Source organism: Chiroxiphia lanceolata, chromosome 2 (genome assembly GCF_009829145.1).
Source record: "Chiroxiphia lanceolata isolate bChiLan1 chromosome 2, bChiLan1.pri, whole genome shotgun sequence".
Lineage (NCBI taxonomy): Eukaryota > Metazoa > Chordata > Aves > Passeriformes > Pipridae > Chiroxiphia > Chiroxiphia lanceolata.
Genome location: NC_045638.1, coordinates 22,786,379 through 22,806,408, shown reverse-complemented (window position 1 = coordinate 22,806,408; position 20,030 = coordinate 22,786,379).

The window sequence follows — 20,030 nt, the reverse complement described above, 5'->3', positions numbered from 1 at the left end:
GGACCAAAAAAATAGAAAGGAAACACGGACATTACAGAATGAAAGTTTGCCATTAAGGAACTAGCTATCTGGTAGCTTAAAAATCTGGAATACGCAGTGGATTTTGTTTTGAATTGTACACTCATCACAACACTTGTAGCAGTAATTTATGCTGTATAAATAACAGTACTTATCAGAGTTTGCACTTGCCACTAACACAGCTTAAATGAAAAAGACTGTCCTGCACAGCCAAGTAGTGCCATTGAGATTCCAACGTACCTTGCTGTAGAGCACCAGGTGATTCTCCTTTATATACTCTTAACAAAATCATCTTAAATGAGAGGTTAATAAGATGGATATCTGTCAGCTTATAATTAACACATTCAAGTCTACAATACCAAAAGAAAAATCAGTTTCCTCAAGCATTAGCACTCAACTTGCTCATGTTTAATTGTAGAAACATATCTAATATGTTTTAGCAGAATGTGATTTTAGTTCTGGCCAGGACTAAAACTACTGTCAAAAATAATCTTGTTTCAGTATTTCTGATGGGGATCAAAACCAAAACGCTAAAATATTTGGTTCTTGCAAGCTCTCCAGCTAGAGTTGCTTAATCAAGGTTCAGATATGTTTCAGCTAAGCATATAGATTTCAATAACAGACCAGAAAGGTACGGATAATTCTCCAATTACATCAATCTCAGGGGAAAGAAATTTATCTAAGTTTTTAAAGAACATATTTTAAGGATCTGATTTCTTGTATTAGAGAAGAATGGATTTGGGGGGATGTTTACATTGTTACGCTGTTTCTGGTATAAATATAATTGAAACTTTGTTCAATTTAGCATTAAGTGCCCGAGGCCAATCTTTCTACAGTGCCAATTGTATTGCTCATAGAGCAGCTGAATGTGACAGAGAGGTTTGCTTTGGCTGTTTTCCCATTGACTTCTCTTTCTACCTTTTTTAATAGTACAGTTGTATCTTAAAAAGGTATAAGCAAACAAGGTAAAAGGACATATCAAAGATCTCTCTGTTACCCATGCTCTAGTAACGACAGGCATATGTTACCATAGAGTGGTAGTTTGCTAACTATTTCCATTCTTGTTTCTTAGGACAGAATCCAGAGGAAACAGAACAAGAAGCAGTTTTTAAATCAATATTTTAAAACCCTTACCTTGTTTTTGCTTGCCCAGTATCCGTTTCCAAGGGAACAGAAGGAGAAGCCGGAACCAGTAGCAAAGCAGTGATAAAAGCAAACTCACCAGCTTTCAGTTGCTGGCTTCTTTCCTGTTTTTCTAACTCCTGAAATCACAGTTAACAAGGCCCCTGATAGTTTAGAATAACATGAAAAATGAATATAGTTTTATTCAATGTCTATTTACATATGAACAAAAGGGAGTTGGCAATACAGGTGGTTTTCAAGATGGAGTTTTTTAGCTGGCCATAGACTAGGGGATGAAGTTTGAAACAGGAGAACATATGGACCCAAGAGATAATATTGTGGTGTGTAAATCAGAGTAAATTATAGCAAAAGAGTATTAAAAACTCTTCCATGAAGTACAGAACAGAGAAATAGGAACAGAATTGCAGACTTTACTATTTATTACTTTTCATGTGTTGTCTACTCTTCATATATCTTCAGGATAATTAGGAAGATATTGTCTCATTTCCTCATCTTTGTTGCACTCGCTGTCTAAGATGAAATATAGGAAATAGGGAAGCTTTACTAGATCAGAGTCATCTGAATTTTCAAAGGAAATACAAGCTTAGAAATTATGTTGTAGACTGAACTGCATGGTGTGTACAGCACAATACGGTCAACAGTTAGTCCTACAACACCATTGCTTTCAGAATACACACTGAATATTAGAAGAACTGTTTAGACATTTTACTGAAGAAGTGGTTTTTTATTTCAGAAAATTACAATTTATTTTAAAAAAAAGGATAATTAGCTTTGTACAGAATTCCTCTCACTGTTTTTGGTTAAGGAAATTTATCTTGTATTACGTGTTACACTGCTCGACTGTACAAAGTTAAGCAAAAGCTAATACAAATTAAGTAATAATTAGAATATTTCCATCCTGGAGAGTTTAACAGTATTCAATGTAGATATGTATGGTACCTAAATACATGCATGGATATAAATGAATATACAAACAGAAGATTTGCATCTTCTTTGACAGTGTTCAAGAAAGTTATATTTTACATGAACTGGAAGCCTAAAAACTTTTATAAATTTGCTAATATTTATTGGACTATGTTGACTTAGGGAAGTGTATTGAATTTAAGTTCCCAGGTGCTGGTAGTTGGGGTCTATAGGGTGGTCTCTGTGAATAGAAGCCAGAGCTGCAACATGCTGGAGACAGGCACTTCCAAATGGCTTGCAGGGTGCAGCTGAGAACTTCGGCCAAACTGGTGACACTTTTGGGAAAATACTCTTAAATTATGTTGGCAGAAAGAACAAATAGAGTGAGAGAACAAATAGAGTAAGAAACAACAGAGGAAACACGAAAGTCATAGTCGGATAAGGTGCTTCAGGAACTGGGGAAGACCATGGAGAAGATTACAGTGGAGCAGGTTGTCTCTCCCTGCAGCTCACGGTGGACCATGACAAAGCAGATACCTACACTGCAGTCCATGGAGAATGCCATAGCAGAGCAGGTGGGTGGATATTCTTGAAGGAACTGTGGCCTACAGAAACCCCGTGCCAGAGCAGGGGAAAAGTGTGAGGTAAAGTGTTGGTTTTGCCTGGACTAGAGTTAATTTTATTCACAGTAGCTGGTATGGGGCTGTGTTTTGAATTTGCACTGAAAATGGTGTTGATAATATAGAAATATTGTGTGATAAAACCAGGCTTTCCTGAAGATGGCTGAAAACCTGCCTGCTGATGGGAAGCAGGGAATGAACTTCTTGTTTTGCTTTGCTTGTATGCACATGTTTTGCTTCACCCATTAAACTGTCTCTATCTCAACCCACAAATTTTCTCACTTTCATCCTTCAGATTCTCTCCTCCATCCCACCAGGTGGAAGACTGAGCAAGCTTCTCTGTAGGACTTGTTGTCTGGGCTTAAACTACGACAGGTAAGAAACAGAAAGAAACTACTGTATGCTGACTGCAGGACCCTAGCCCCTCCTGCACTTCTGGGTGGAGGCAGAGTCATGTGGAATAGAGGAGTGAAGTGGATCCTGGAAGAGGTGGGAGGAAAGATGGAAAGTTGTTGTTTTAATGTTCATCTTCATTTCTTGTGACACAAATCTATTTTAGTCAGTACTAAATTAAATTATTTTTCTTCAAGTCAAATACGTTTTGCCTGCAATAATAATTTTTAAACTATCTGCCTATCTTTATCTCAATGCGTGAGTTTTCTCATCTCCTTTTCTTCCATTCTGTCACTGAGGAGAGAGAGAGAGTGAGTGAGTGAGCATCTGAGTGGATGTTTGGCTGTTGACCAAACCTAAATCATCACAGGGGGAAAAACCCCATCAATGATACTAACAACAACAACAAAAAAAGAAGATAATATTTGAAAAATATCTATTTTAAAATGTTGATTTAGACTGTACCCATAAAGATAGCAACTCACAAAATGTCAATCTACTTTCACCGACTTCGATAGCCCTACACAATTTTAGAACACTCATATGAGGAACTTTTATGAAATTCTGAATAATTGCACCTCAAAAGTGGAAAACAGAATAAAAAAGGAAAATGTTAAAGAAGGGTTACAGTAGTCAACACAGAGTAAACTAGCGTAGGTTAGCATCACACTGCCCATTTCTGATTCGAGTGGAAGCCCATCTTCATCATGATGTGCTTGTCATGGAATAGATAGCCTGTAAAGATAGTAAACTAATATATGCTGAAATTTCTGCTTCTTTTATTATATTGCAGTTGGGACATAATCCACATAATTTACAGTACACTCAACTTTACATATATATTTTTATGGGTACATATATATATATGTACTCACATATATATGTGTATATATATATACATATAAAAAAAAAAAGTTCTTTTCTGTATCCTAAATATTTATTATTGCTAAACACCCCTGTGAATTACAGTTAGATAGAGCTCAATTAGTTAGTTACAATTAAATTTAAAAGATGTATCAAAACAGTTTCATAGATACTTTATATGATAGTTTAAAGTCCAAAACATCTCTGATTAAACGATCTAAAACTTATTATTCTTATGTCTTAACTTATGGATACCCTGTCCTTCAGATGAAGGCAAGTGTGTCAAAGCTTCAGTGTTTATACATTTTAAGCAAAGCTGGTTTGACACAATTTCCTGCCCTTTTTTCCACTTCAGTAAATTCATTTCATTTCCATGTATTACCATGGAATAAGTATATTCTGTGAAAGGTAATAGACCTTCAGGCATCCCCAAAGCTAAATTCATTGCAAAGCAGGCGGATCTAGAAATGTGCACTGATTTATGTTATAGTCCTCTTGCTAAAAATCAGGGTTGACTTGCTTTTCCCCTTATCAGAGTATATACCTCAAAACTTTGTTGATTAGAATAAATTGTCATTACAGTCCTGTGCCTCTTTTGCTTTGTATTGTTTTCTTTGAAGAAAACCAGCCATTCTGCAGTAACCAAACAGTTAGAATTGTAATCAACAATCCAGAGAACCTCAAACTCTTAAAAACCCTCTTAGCTTAAGAGTTTACTTTCACACATTCCATAAGCGACTCCTTTACTCTCATGAAAATTCATTTAAAAAGTGGATACTATTTTAAAGCCAGTAAAAGAAGTCATCCAAATGTCCTCATACAGAGATTAATTAAATTACAAGAAAATACTCCAGGGAGATAATATGAATACCTACAGGACAGGAAAGACTGAAGTCTGTTGTTGTAGCTGTGGTAGCAGCTATGGCAAAATCAAGCAATGAGCAAGCCCTTGTGATGTCAGCAGAAATTACCTAAATACACAGTGAACCACAGTTTAGTAATACCAGACTAAACATATGATTTTTAGTTGGTTTTATGGTTGGAAATTTCTTTATAGTTTGAAAAATTTACTAAGGACTCTTTTGTAAGCAGTTCTGTAGCACATTTATTAAGAAAGTCCTTGACTCTATTTCTTCTTCAGGAAGAAGGAGCTTTACATCCTGTCTCCTGTCACTGTCTTTAGAGGTTAAATCAATTCCATATTCATTTTTCTACAACTGAGAACTGGAATTCAGCTCAGTAATAAAAACACATAAGTGTGGATATCTACCAATTAAATGGTGTCTAAACTCATATTAACGTCAACTTGGAGCAATTGAAGAAGTTATCAGAGCTAGTCAAGAACCAGAAAACGCCAAACATATCTGAACTGAAGAGGTGTCTGAATTCTCTGGGCTCAGAACATGGATTGCCACCTCCTGGGTCTGAAAATGTGGACTACCATCTCATGTGGACACACCTGGGGACACCTGTGTGAGGGTACTGCAAGGGTCTGCTGCCCTCAAGGGCAGTACACTAAGGGCAGCCATGGTGGGTCCTCACTCCAGGGCACCTATCCCACAGCATCTAACAAGGGAGCAGAGTTGGATCTGGTCTGGGGGTGCTGACTAGGGCCAGTCCAGAGTCCAGTGATTTCTTGGCAAGACTGTGGTGACAGGGGAGTGACAAGGTTCAGGCAAGTCATGTGGACTGGAAGCAGGATCAACAGGAGCCATAACCAGACCTAGGTATATAACTATAACATAGCTCATATGGGGATTAAACATAACAGACTCAATTTAAAAGCTTGTCCAAATTAAAATGAGTGAGATGCATTAAGGCTTCTTACCAGAGTTCTTCAAGGAGAGCCTCCACTGACATGTCTTTCAACACTTTCTTCAAAATGGCTTTTATCAACAGTCTGTATTTGGGATTAAAAGATATCCCAGATAACTGGGCTACACTCTCCCTCATTCCTGTTGTTTAGTCAACATGCAGACAAGAAAGTAAAAGCCGCAGGAACAAGGGAGTGTAGGTTTACGAAATTATAAATATTGCCTAGGGATTGAATGATGGGATTCTGATTTAAATATATTTTATATATCTGACACATGCTAAGCTTTTATCCACAATAGATGGAAACATCTAATTTACTCTCCAAGCCAGAGAGAAAGTAGAGACAGAAAATAGGTGCTCAGATAAACATGCATATCTAAAATTTTAGTTGCCTGTGATTTGGGCTTCTTTGCCACATACAAGCTTAGGTATTAATCTGAATTGACATGGATTTTCTTGCTGGGACATAAATTGTATTTTAAATGATGCTACACCTTACTTTATCCATACCTTACCAGAACTACCTCCGCAAAGAAAAAAGGAAGAAACAAGTAGTATATTTTTATGTTTATCTGTAAGTATTTGCCTGAAAACCCTTTAAAATAGCAAGCAAGGAGAGATAACAAGAACTGTTTTGTATTTTAACTGAACTGTATCTCCCTTTCATTTTTCTACATCTTCGTGAACTCTCTTCCTTTGATTTGGGAGTAATACAAAGTGACAAGATAGCCACCAGCCATGCCAAGCTAAGCTAGCAGTTTCAAATGATAAAATATTTTGCAAAACATGTTTAAAAATGCATACAAAGGTTCAGACACAATGTGCCACCTTTTACTGCTTGCAATCAAACTGCAGTGAGCAGAGCTGGCCTTATATCCCCATATGACACACTGCCATACTCCTTGTTACATTTCTTCATACATCTATGTATAAGGCAGAAATGTCTTGTTCCCCAGCCATCAATAAGTAGAAGGTTGCCATTTCAAGACTTTATCTTCAAGACCTTCATAATTTATGAACTGAATTTTTTTAAACACAGCAATTGGTGTGAATTCCATCTGGTGCTGTGGTCACAGATGGCCTTGACAGCAGCAGGTGCACGAAGCAGCAATGTGTGGTGGTTGAAGACAGCACTGCAGGTGCCCAGTATAGACACAGGATCTTTTCTTTTCAAGATAACAGGTTCAGCACTTCCTTTTGTTGTGAGACGAAGATTAGGGTTCTCCTAATAATTTCTCATATCCCTCAAATACAGCAAAGGTTAGTACAGATGCATTGTGTCATTACCACTCTACAACACTGAAGTTCTCTATTCTGAGTCAAAGAACATTACATGATCAATACATCACAAAAGTGTTTAATAACCACCTTTTCCATTAGCTCTACCTAATGAAACTCATGCTTTGTTAGGGATTTAACTCTGAAACCTATGAAGTAACCTTAGGTTTATATATATATATATATATATATATATATATATATATATAAAGTTTATATATATATACAAGTTTATATACATATATATATAAACTTACTTCAATATGCCCATGAGATAAAAAGTCCTCTATGTTCTCTACTGTGGATAACAATGTGATAAAACTGCTGTTGATGTCTCTCTAAGAAAAGAATTGTCCTTAAAAAAGCTAAACCAACACAGTTCAAAATTTGATGTTGCTGTATTTTTTCTTGATTGAAAACTCACTGACATTAGGTAGTAAAATTCTGTTGTTTCTTGAAACGAGCCTTTTCTAATAAAAATATTTCACAGTTTAATTTATTAAGTTAAAAAACAAACACAGACACACAAACTGTGTGTCTTTTGACACACTGATATTTGCCTGATCAGACTGTAACTCATTTCTTTATCAGAGTAAAACAGCTGAATGCAACTAGCAATAAAGTTCATTTACTTTCATTTAAGGAAAAATTATTTTTATTTGTAAAATAAACAGTTATCCCCAAATATTTTTGTAGCAGAAAAGAGAGCATTGACTCTGGGAGGGTTTATTTTTAATTCAGATGGTTAAAACTTCATCAGACAAAATCTTGTGCAACCAAATCATTCACACTCTGACATCAGCATGATGGCAAATGCTTTTATTCCCTGATGTACTGTCACGTTGCTCAGAGCAATGAATTTAGTCAACTTTGCAAATGATTCTTCATAGAACATCTCTTACCCGCCTAAAATTAACTGGGTTTGGGTGTGTGAGGAAGGAAAAAATAAATATATAAAAAAAATTTCAATAGTTGATAATCAAAGACATTAACTGGTTTCTTTTTTGCTTTTCAGGCTTTCTTGCCTGAAAAATTTACAGGAAAGCAAATTTGTTTGTCTATTACCACTGACAGTTCTTTATGTAAAATTCCTCTTTTATGGTATTAAAACAACATCCAGGGAAAATGAAATTATCAGAAATTTTGGGAAAAAAATATAGCCTCACAAAGTTATATCCATGGAGATGCAGTATTTGTAGACTGATTCTCCAAATCAGTGACTATGTAGGAAGTATCAGTAAAATAAAATAAAAAAAAGAAATCAGGCCACCAAGGCTATAGTATGTCCTTTTAGTTCCTTTGTAATAGACAGACTGTGTGCATGTAAAATTTCTTGATAGCTTATATTCTTATAATCTTATTATTTATTACCAAATGATTGTTATTGGTGTTAGAAAAAGAGACATTTTTGTCTGTGTATGTGCCTGTGTTGGGGAGATCACCTTCAGACCTCAGCTTGTGAAAATCTGAGAATCATGACTGATGATTTAAGGATTAAGCAATCAGGTTAATCCCTTATTGTGCTTGTAGGCGAAGAAGCGGTATGCTTCTTCAGGCAAGAAGAATAAGGGGGAAAATGAAAATACAAAAGAGAATTTCATGTTGCTTTTCCTACTTCAAGTAGTCAAGGGTAAACCAGACAATGCTAAAATGTTTCTAAATAAAATTATTTACCTTTTTCTGTGAAGTCTCATTATTAATTACCTTATTTGTAATTATTTACAATAATTACCTTATTTATTACCTTATGTGCAAAGATGATACACATCCAATACATGTGTTGGAAGATTAACATTGCATAGCTACAAGTAATGTAGAATATGTGTCCTGAGACATTTTACAAAGAAAGTGGTAGTATTTTCATGTAAATTTAGGCTTAATGTTTAGGCATTTATAGAATAATTTATTTTCTGCATATACCTACTTTGTGTAAGAGTCTGAGTTTGATTACTTTATTCCTACATCTTTACAGATGAAGTCATACAGCATGCTAAGAAAGATCACCTATAATACAAACAAACATTCACAGCCACCCAGCAGCTCATTTGATTCAGAAAATGTTGTTACTAAAAGCTGAGCTGTCAAGATGAGAGATTAAAACTAACGGGGATTTCAGAAGAAAAAAAAACCAGAAGGAAGATAAATTAAACCATAATTGATTGTTAAGAAATATCAACCTGAATGTAGGTAGAGATACTCAATAATTGTGAAAGCAGGAGGCTTGAAGAAACCGTTAATGAATTATGCTGTAAATGGTACATTAAGAATGTGCTATGCACATTATCTGAAATTTTGAATCAAACATAACTAGTACTTTTACATTTAATCCTTGCTCGAAAATGTTGGGACGGAGAGCAGAGTAGATGGATTTGCAACTTAAAATTTGTATGAATGTATTCTATCTTGAAAGTGGAAATAATTGACTAATCTGTCGGGAAAATCCATTTAAAACCAGACTGTGACATTTAGCTGCTCTTTCAGTGGTAAGTGGAAACACACTCTCATTGATGTAAGACCATAGCACAATTGCACACCTGTAAATTCTACATAATTGGGGCCACAGTCTGTATGTGGATTGTTTTGAATTGCTACATCGCTATTCAGAAGTAACAATAAGTTGGGTGTTGAAAGGTCAAAAAATTTAGTATGAAATTTCAATCTCTTTGTTCAGAAGAAAGCAAGGACATATCCATAGCCCTGCAGGTTTCTGGTTTAATTTTCTCTTTCAGTCTAATTGTTTTCCAAAGGGAGCTTGACATGTTGGAAAGCCCCAGCCAAAAAGGGATGTAAATATTCAGTACTACACTTGGATAATAAAAGACTTCCCCATTTGTGTAATAAACCATTTGAAGTGTGGAAAGTATTGTTTGGAAAAAGGAATATTAATTACTTAAAGAAGTAGAAAATATACCAAAGACATGCTATATAATTCTTTATATGTATAGTTCAGATTGAACCAATTAATTTTGGTTATGAGTCTAAGCCTTAATTTTTTTTTCTGGAACACATGTTCTGCACCTTAGGGTGCAGAATAGCAATAGAGATGGGACACAGAGTTTAGGACATGGGAAAATCTTGGGGGGAGATTGGAAGTCTTACTCCATATAAAAGGTCTAAATCAACTACTTAGAACTAAATTAAAGATACTTGGGTAGTACAAGATGCAAGTTCGACTCTTTAATGTCCGGTGCAGAAGTATTGAATCAGTAACCCAGAAATTGTCTGCAGCCTGATGAACTAACAATAACTTTCTTCCAGGGAATGTCTTTCCCTGGGAGAAGTAAATGTTTGTAAAATCAAGTATCATGTTTCTACTTCCCTTGCATGCAGTCTCAACTTAAAAGTAGAAAAGAGAATATTCCAATGAAATGACAGTCAACAGCAATTTGCATTGTGTGTGACCTGTCTAGTTTTGGGGAGCGCCTGGGAGGACAAAACCGGACTGGTCAATCTGTCTGTTAGTGGCAGTGACAATCAGGTTTCCAGAGTGATTTTCTGTCTGTGAGCAGTGATGTCACTGTATTTGGACAGAGTGAAAGTACTTCTGACATATTTTGGGTTTTGGTTGCTCTACGATATATCTCTATGTTTTGAGTTATGACCCTTCTTTTTGTTCCACAAGTTTTAACAAGTGAAAAATAATGAAATGCTCAAATAGGATTTAATTAGATATAAAAGTAAGTTTAAATACAACAAATGAGGAATTATGGATTATGGCATATATTCATTTTAGAAATAAAAATATCTCAAGTATTTCCTGTAAGACTCAAAATACACAGCATGTTATTTAAATATGACACAAGTTACCTGAGTATCCAATGGTCTTGAAAACAAGCACTGATATACATTCACTGTAGAAGCTACAGATCATGAATTTGACCAGCAATATTCTTGACTCAGCATGGAAAAAAAAGCTTAAGAAAACACTGGTCTTCCTTTGATACAGATGTTCTAGTAATTACATATGAGTTATAATGTCATAGGGGAAACAGAACAACAGGCAACAGGACACTACTAAGCTTAATTTACTAACTGGACCACGTGAGGAACAGGCTGTGTCAGGAAAAATTCTGTGAGTATGGGAACACGTACATGGATGCAGCTACAGTTCTCTGAAATCTTCTCCAATCCCCAGCACCTGAAGCAGACACAGGGCTCAGGGTCAACCTCTGAGCATCACTTGGAAACCAATGTGTAGCCTTTCTCCCTGGTCCTCTGCCTCCACGTGCTACCAAACCGTCACCTAACAATGTGCCCCCATCTCCCTCAGTGGGAGTTTATTAGCCGAACGTTGGCAGATGCTTCCATGACTGGTCACCCTGTGCCTTCCTGAAAGTTTCGGGTCTTGCTCTCCTGTCACTTTTTGACCTCTTGCCTAGCCACAGTCTCATGTTACTCAGGTCTCCCTTGAATTTCTGCTGACCACAGCTCATCCTGCTCAGTCACTCACATCCCGGTCAGGACAAGGCTGTAGTGGTCCCATGACACACAGTATAATAAGGGTAGCAACGACAGAAAAAAAATTATAGAAATGTAGAGAGTCACTGCTGAATTAGATAGTTTGGTCTTTTTGGTTGTTGTTTTTTTTGTTTAAACGTGGAACAAACCCACTTGAGAAGGCAAGGTTGGTTGGTTTATTTTGGCACTAACTTCATGTTTTGACTTATAAGAAAGCTACAGGCTTCTGAACTTAGATGGAAAAAAAAAAAAAAAACAAAAAACAAACCAAAACCACAAAACAAACCTACATCAGAAAGAGTTAGACTTCTCTGTGAAAGTACAAAACCCAAGATACATATAGATAACCTCACCAACCTACTTTATTTCCAGAGTAGATTTTAGGACAGAACATTTCATGACTAAAACCAGAAGAAGGAGGAGTTGAGAAAACCAGAATTAATACTGCAATATTTTACTTTGAGATTGCCTGTCCTTGCACACTGAAGGAGGCTGGGACACAGCCTCAGGTACTGGCACCCAATTAGTCTTACTACCTACTTGTCAGAAATTTTCTTGCTGTCTGTGCTCAGCAGCTCCCTCCCAAACAATGCAGGGTGAGAGACAGCACATACCAGAGGTTACTCACCCTGTATAGATAAGGCCTCCCTGCCCTGTGAGCGAATGACATTAACTCAAAGTATGTTCAGGTTGCCCTTTCACCAGCCACAGAAAGGGGCTTCAGTGTCAAAGAATGGCACAACCTGAACAACCATTCATAGTCCAGCACTGGAAATATCTTTTTGTTTGGCTTTCTGAAAGAAGCTTACAGAAGGAAAGAAACTAATCAACAAAAAACTATCCTGAAGACATCACAATAAAGAGTTGCTAGCTAAATCTAATTTCAAATTAATCTAATGAAGGGATTTGACTTCTGTTTTGGCTTGTGGATAGTTTTCACTTCATAATATAAGGCAGGATTCAGTTACTTTACACATAGGCATCCAGTTTCATTTCAGAAGAACCTGGGTCTCCCATGGGTGCTATAACCTTCATTCACGTTCCACACAGGCACACTGGATAGCTAAGGTGTCCCAAGTGGCAGTGGAGCCTGCATGGAGGCAACCAAAAGTAGCCTGCTTGCCCAGCTATTTATGCAGTAGCATTTCTGAAAATAATGTGTTGCACACAATCAATCTGCACTTGTTTTCTCTCTGTCTCAGGTTGTGGCAGTTTGAGCCACATTAGAAAACCAAGATCCAATTTCCAGGCTTCCCCACCCCTTCCCACAATTTATCTCAACACTGAAGAGAAAACTTTCAGGCAAGAGGCTTCTACACGGGAAGGGGGAAGTGTTTACATTTATTTACAAAATAAATATACTGTACAAAATAAAAGCAGCTATATATATATTATTACAGTTCTATCAGTCCCTTCAAAGCTTCTCCTTTTAACTTTAGTCTAGGAAAAGCCTTTTCAGGCTGATAAGTAACCAGTCTCTCTCTCATGGGAGTGTTCAGGGACCCAAACGCTCCGCCCTCACCAAGCTCCAGCTGTTTGTGGAAGTCCTTCCTTCCTCCTGAAGTCCAAGAAGGTAGGTCTGGGTCCTTTCTCCTTGGTCCTGTGTCATTTCTGCTGTGTGATCTCTCTCTCTCATACCTCGGGTCGCTGCTGCTGTAGTGTAGCTTATCACAGTAGGCGTCCTCTAAGTCAGTTTTTGGCTGCCCCCAGCCAAACCTTGGCAGGGCAACTCCTGAGCCCTTTGGCCCGTCTCCAATTTCACTTGGGATTCTTTTCCCTAGCGCCAAGCTGTTTCGCTATCAGCCCATCCACTTGGCTCTGCTTCAGTGCTGAGCCTTACACCACTCCCACTAAACAGTAAGAGGGAAAAACAGCCCCCTTCTGCAGCCTGGCTGCAAAGGGGGAGAAAGAAGAAGAAGAGGACCCGGCCGCAGGGCCTGCCTCTCTGTTTCTCTCACTTACCAGTTGTTTGTGAGTCACGCCCCTCACAAACATACACTCACTCCAATGCTGTCTCTAACTCTGGCCTAGGCAAAGTTGGGGGCCGCAGGGCTCCCTTCTCTCCCGCGGAGGGGGGGAAGAAGGAACCCAGCCACCCCCTGGCCTTCTACACCTACACACAGCAGACACCAACAGAAACTTGCCAACAGCTTCTGGTGCTGTGGATATATGATTTTTCGCAGAAGTGAATAAGACGAGTGGTGATTGGCCCTCCAGGGAACACTGCCCTGGCACCTAATCACCTCTGAGCCCCCGACTCTCAGGGGGGCCCAATCTTAACCCATGACACGGGTGCAATACAAGATATTGCATCTCCTTCTCACTGTTTTCTGCTTAAATATTGTCTCATATATGCAGTGCTGTTAGGTCATAAGGTCACAAGAGTAGTTCACCTGTTCTTAACTGCCTCCCTTACAGATCTCAGAGATATTCATTTGTAAATTATTCAATAGTATCTATTGTTCACTTTCATTTTACACCAAAAGGATATGACTAAATGAAAGATGAAACTTCTGGGCTAGCATTCTTTCTTATTGCTGACAATAGTTCACCTTATTCTACCATACCAGATAAGATATTCACCTCCTCAATATCTGTCTCCACTTCTATACCTTTGAATATCAGTAGGAATAGCTGGGTCCCTCCAATTTTGTCTTCCAACGCCCACAGATTTTCTCCTTGTGTTCCTAGGCTCATCTCCTAGACCACTCACTGCTCCTCAGTTGACACTTAGAGGTCCTGATCTCAGCAGTCTGACCTCAGCAGTACCTATACTCAGAGATGCAGTACAGATTGGAAGGAAATAGACTTTTCTTGTTGATGTTGTTTCCATGTCAGGAGAAACAAGGAGGTGACAAATTCTGTGTAAAGACATTTCTTCAGGTGCCTGAATCACAGGAGAATCAAGAATAATCATCTAGGATGAAACACTTTACTCCCTTCACCTACATAATTCTGTGAGCAAAGAACTGCTCCCTGGAATAATTATAATCCCAAGAAGATTCAGTGCCAGAAATCATGGCAGGCACTAGACAAAACAAAATTGTTTCTCATGTTATCCCTAAACTATCTGGAACCAGGTATCCAACACAGAGCTCATTTCTGGGTATCGGTGAGCTGAGGTAAAGTCTCGCAGAATCCAGGTGAAATCAGGTGAGGCCTCTCAGCTTCGGTCCTCCACAAAAAGCTCCTTCCTTAGCTGTGACCCACTATATAAGTGGGCAACATGTGAGAACAGTGAAATCTGTCAGAAAAGAAACCATGAAGTCTGTCCCATTACATTAGTTTCCAAGTCAGGAGTGAGGTATATCAGCCTAGACACTAACACAGCTGACCTAGATGGAAGAAACAAAATATATATTTCAATGCATTTTTGCTTTAGAAGTTTCAGGTGTGAAAAATTTAAGGCAACTAATTAAAATTACATTTAAGAGGACCAAGCCAGGACACGTATTCAGAACATTCAGAAGCTAAGCACAGAAGATGATTTTACTTTAATACTGGAAAGACTAATTCCTTCTTTTCAGTAGGAAACATAGAAACAAAGCATATAAGATAATTTATGCTTTTTGCTAAACTTATGACACTTAGAAATATATACCAAAACACACAAACATAGGATTTTTGAGGTGTTTTTTGGCCTTTTTACATAGTAGTGCATTCATTATGTCCACTCAGAATATTGGTAACATCCTGAATTGATCAATGACATATAAGGTCTCTCTCTTACTTCTTAAACAGGTTGCATTGCTGAGTGTTGCATTCAAATGTCAGTACTAACTGTTCACATTTTAATTTATTTATCTCACCCAAGACAAAGGAATACATATTTCTTCTTAATTTCCTATTTTTTTCCAGAGAGAATCAAACTCTAAATTTCAGTAAGGATGCAAGTTTCTAATCAAAATCAGGAGGAGTCTCAGAGGTGGAAGCAATCAAGGAAATACATTAACCTCAAAATAAAGTTTCTTATTTTTAATTGATATTAATAAAAAATAATCTGTCCATAAACAGCTAGCAAACAAGCAAAATAAGCTTATGGAACATATTGTTTATTAAGAATAGATTATGAATAATTCTTCCCATGGCTTAGAGATGGAAAGCAAAAATGTATTAGTATACTATAGTAGATCACTTCTGCTGGTTGACATTTAGCTGTTCCTTTTTATTATTGTGTATGGTGAAAGAAGAACTTCATTAAAAAGTACACCAGAATTATAGAGTCACTTTTGGATTTTTCTTTTTTATTTATATTATTTCTTCCTACTTGCTAATTAAAAAATAGCATACTTTTATCTTCTTTACTTGTATTAAGTAAGAAGTTATCCTATCTCCCAACATACAAGTGATATAAAGTCTAAGCCCTGCTGAGGTGCTATCTAAACTGATAAATTAAGGTTTAAATGGCACTGATTTCCAGCTCTTGTGTAGTCCCTCTGCACAGAGGGAGGGAAATCAAAGAAAATTTTATTCAGTAAGATTAGAATTTTATCCAGCTAATTAATTATTTTGTGATTAAGAGGCTCTTACTGCTGGCCACTGATCATCCAGCTGTGCAGTTTGCTTCTATGACATTTGTTCTCTTAACTGATATTTGTACAAATTAAATAGTTCTAATTAATAATTGAAAATGTAACATTGCATTTCCTACAGTACCTATATCTTATGTAGATCCTATGCAGTCTTCTGTTGTATTCTAATGTTTTATATTGGAGTTGAAAATTATGCAATGGACAAGGGAATGATAAATTAGTCAGGATGTCAGTCCACAAGGCATGAACATACAAATCATCTTGGTTTAGAACCCTGTGAGGTTTTTTTTTTTAAATGGTGTGTAATTCAGATGTGTTCTGTAAAACATTATCGTTTACATCTGTAATGTCAGCTTTTCAGTAGATAAATAGAAAAGCAAGGATATAGAGACATTGCTTGGATATAAACCCTTGGGAACTTCCTGCAACTAGAGGACTTTCAGTATATGGATGCCTTACTGCTGTCTCTGCACTGCACTGCTCTGACCACTGAAAAACTATCCTCTGTACTGTGGTGAACTCAAAACCAAAATGTACAGGGTTATAGGCAGGTTATAGGTAATAAGAGGAAGTCATATTTTCTTCCTCAGGGCACTGATGGGTATTCCCTTTATCTTTACATACATCCTTTTAAGATCTTAAACATCTATATGTTCAAAGGCATTAAGAGGGTTTAGATGAGGAGAGAAGAAATATCTTTGGTGGTGGTTCAGTTGTGATTGTACAGCTTAGAAGTGAAACTATTCTTTTTTTCACTTATTGAACTTTTGGGAAAAAAAACCACCAAAAATTAGATAGGTATTCTTTAAAAAAAAGATAGGGATAACATATGACTTCTTCAACACATAACATCTGAATTAAAAGTTTCAGATAAGGGCTATTATTAAAAGAAGTTCACCATCCTATTATTACTGACTCTTTGCTTCATTGCATCTGAAACTTACTCCCCTCCTGCTAACTTTTCCCTAAGGCATATTATCTTCAGGCTGAAAGACTCTAAGAAGCTACCCAATGGGCACTTTAATTAGCAAGGTTTGAGGTAGAGAGTCAAGGTAGGAAAAATGGAAAGTGCAACTAAGCTGTTATTTATTTGTGTTCCTTAAAAGGTTGTAGGGATGCTTGAACAAACTGGTAAATATGTACATTGCACATCTCAGTCAATAAATTATAAATGGCATTTTTTACATCTCAGAAGTCAGAGGAAACTTGGGAATCATATACACTCTTGGGTGGCTGGACTTTCCAGTGTATTTCTCCTTCCTGGTGCTCATAAAATATGAGTAAACCCATGAATATTAAGAAGTCTGAACAGAGGTCTTTCTTTGGTTTTCCATTTCTCCCTCTTCTGTCTTCCAACCAGCTGGCAAGCAGTGGGACTATTGCACTATCAACTTCTTCCCTCATTTCATTTCAGTTCAGCCTAACCGTCCCAGCAAATTTAAACAATAACAAAATGAGTTTTTTATCTTTTATCACAGATTCCTGTTTTAATTCATTAAGAGAAGAAAACTTAATAGGGAGCTCTGCGAAGGTAAGACAACAGCTGGCCTAATATTTTCCCTTACTTTATTTCTACTGAAATTCTTCTGTTAGCCAAGGAAATTCAACAATGAGAAACTCATCTCAGAGTACTCAACAGCGCAGGTCCTGTTGAGAAAATCCACTTTCAAAGATACTTTCTACCTGATTTGGTCTTCTAATTTCAAGACAATGCTTGTAATTTCTGGAATTTTGGCTTTAAACAAGATAAAATCTCTGATAAGGAATTAAATCTAGCCATTTGTTTTACCTTTTTCTGTTCTTTTACTGAAAATAGAAGGAAGGGAAAACTAAATTTGTTTGTTTTATCTTCCTCTTTAAGCAACTAAATGGAAAATTGTCAGATCAGGTAGATTTTCATCAGACTGAAAATACATTATTCACATAATTCTGATTATGGAAAGAAACTGCCTCTAACTTCTGTATCTGGTTGTAATTTAAAATTCTAATGTACTGGAGTATTCACTGGAAGGGAACAGTAGGTTTGTCTAACAGTTTTCTTCCTTGTCAAGCAATGTGTTCTCAGTTCCTATCTGAAACTGTCTAGTTTCAATTTGCAACCAGTGGAGTTTGTCTCATTGAAGATTCTTCTATTATTTTAATTCTGTTCTCTGAAGCAGTTATAATCTATGACCATAGTAACATATGACTTTAGCCTGCTGTCTTTTGTCAGTTCTCAAAAAAAATATCAACTTGTTTAGCTCTATCGCTGAAGCTGATAGATACAAATTACATGGAGTATAACAAGCTATATTTGAAGTATATCCTTTCGACAAAAAAGCACATCCCAGAAGAAAACTTTTTCAGTCTTCTGTGCTTAATTTTTCTGCTGAAAAAGGCAGAAAATACTTTTCGTTACAATGCCCTTCTATTTATTTTCATTATTATTTTTTCACCAAGAGCTAGAGAAGCCATCAGTATTTTTTAAGAAGAGTCATCTTTTTGACATAATAACACAGAGTTCACATTTTTCAGTACAAATGCAAAAGAATGGTATAGAAATATCAACAAATAAAGGTTCTTTTTGCCTATGCTTCTTTTAGATACATAGAGAGACAATAAATTCATTCTATCTTTTGACTTTTATAATCTAATGAGGGAACTGGTGACAATTAAAAAAAAAAAGAAAAAAAATTTCCTAAAAAAGAAAAGGTGAAAAAACCCCAATGTACAGGGGAAGTGGTTTGGGGAGTGACCCAGGATTAAAAGGAAGTGAATGCAAACTTTACAAAGTAATTAGAGACCCACCTGAAATAAGCTGAATTAATGAAGTAATTCCTATTGATATTTTCTTATAAACAAAGATTCAGTCTAGAGAGACCAAAAATTAAGATTCACTGTAGATACTTTCTAGGAGAACATAGAACAGTTCAAGGAAGATGTCTTTCAGTCATTTCTGTCATGATAGCTTTACTTTTTTGGGAGTTCTTAAGTGGTCATTAAGAGAGAAACCTGTTCTTTAGTATAATGCATAGGTCATATGAGGTATAACAAAAAGGCTCTTTTTTGTTGTCTGGTATCTATTCATAAAATGTGAAGAAGTTTGCAAGGCGCTGTAATGTGCACCTTCACTAAATTCCAGAACATGGAATTAGAGCTGTAATTGTCAGGATACTGACATCTGGCTTTCAGTGCCTACTTAAAAACTGCTTGTTAACTATAAAAAATGACATACTGAAAAACCTTGCATCTGGATAGGATATACATCCAGTTAGGATATACTCTTAGACATTTGGAAATGCAGTATTGGGTCTCATGATGTTGAACTAGATACATAACTTGTTACACTTGTACTTTTTCACTGCCTGAAAATTGAGAGCTTTTGCTTTCAACTTTGTGAATCTCATTTTTCTCATCCTTTGGTTTTATTCCAAGTATTTTAAGTTCAATATTTATTGCCAGAAAAAAAATGGAAAGGAGCATGTTGGACAAAAGACTTTTTTCCAGAAAAAAAAAAAAAAAGAGGCAAATGTCATCCTACATGACTTTCTTCTCAGCTTTATGATTTTGCAATAAACTAAAAAACAAGTCATTATCAAGTAGTATAACTACTTGATCCCTTTTCTGTATACCAATGTGGGTTTTTTTGCCACTGTTAAGAAGAAAAATAAATGCAAGAGAGACCAATACATAGCTTATGCCATCCAGGTATCTTATCATAGCAGACCAATATGCAGCTAAAGAGGTATGACCAGTTTTGGCTTCCTTGCAACTAGTTTGGTATGAGAATTTCTCATGCAACGAGAAAACAGAGCTAGAAAATTGTACCTACAGATGCACACTGAAGTGTTTGTAATCCTCTTGGTACTATATTTTGGATAGTAATTTGCACTTATTGTGATGATGTTCAATACTTCCAAACATTCAGACATGAAATATCTAATATTAAAACATTATTTTATATGGATGTTGTGATATGGTTTATGGAGTTAATAAGATTTTATTGGCAAGTGGATTTATTATAGAT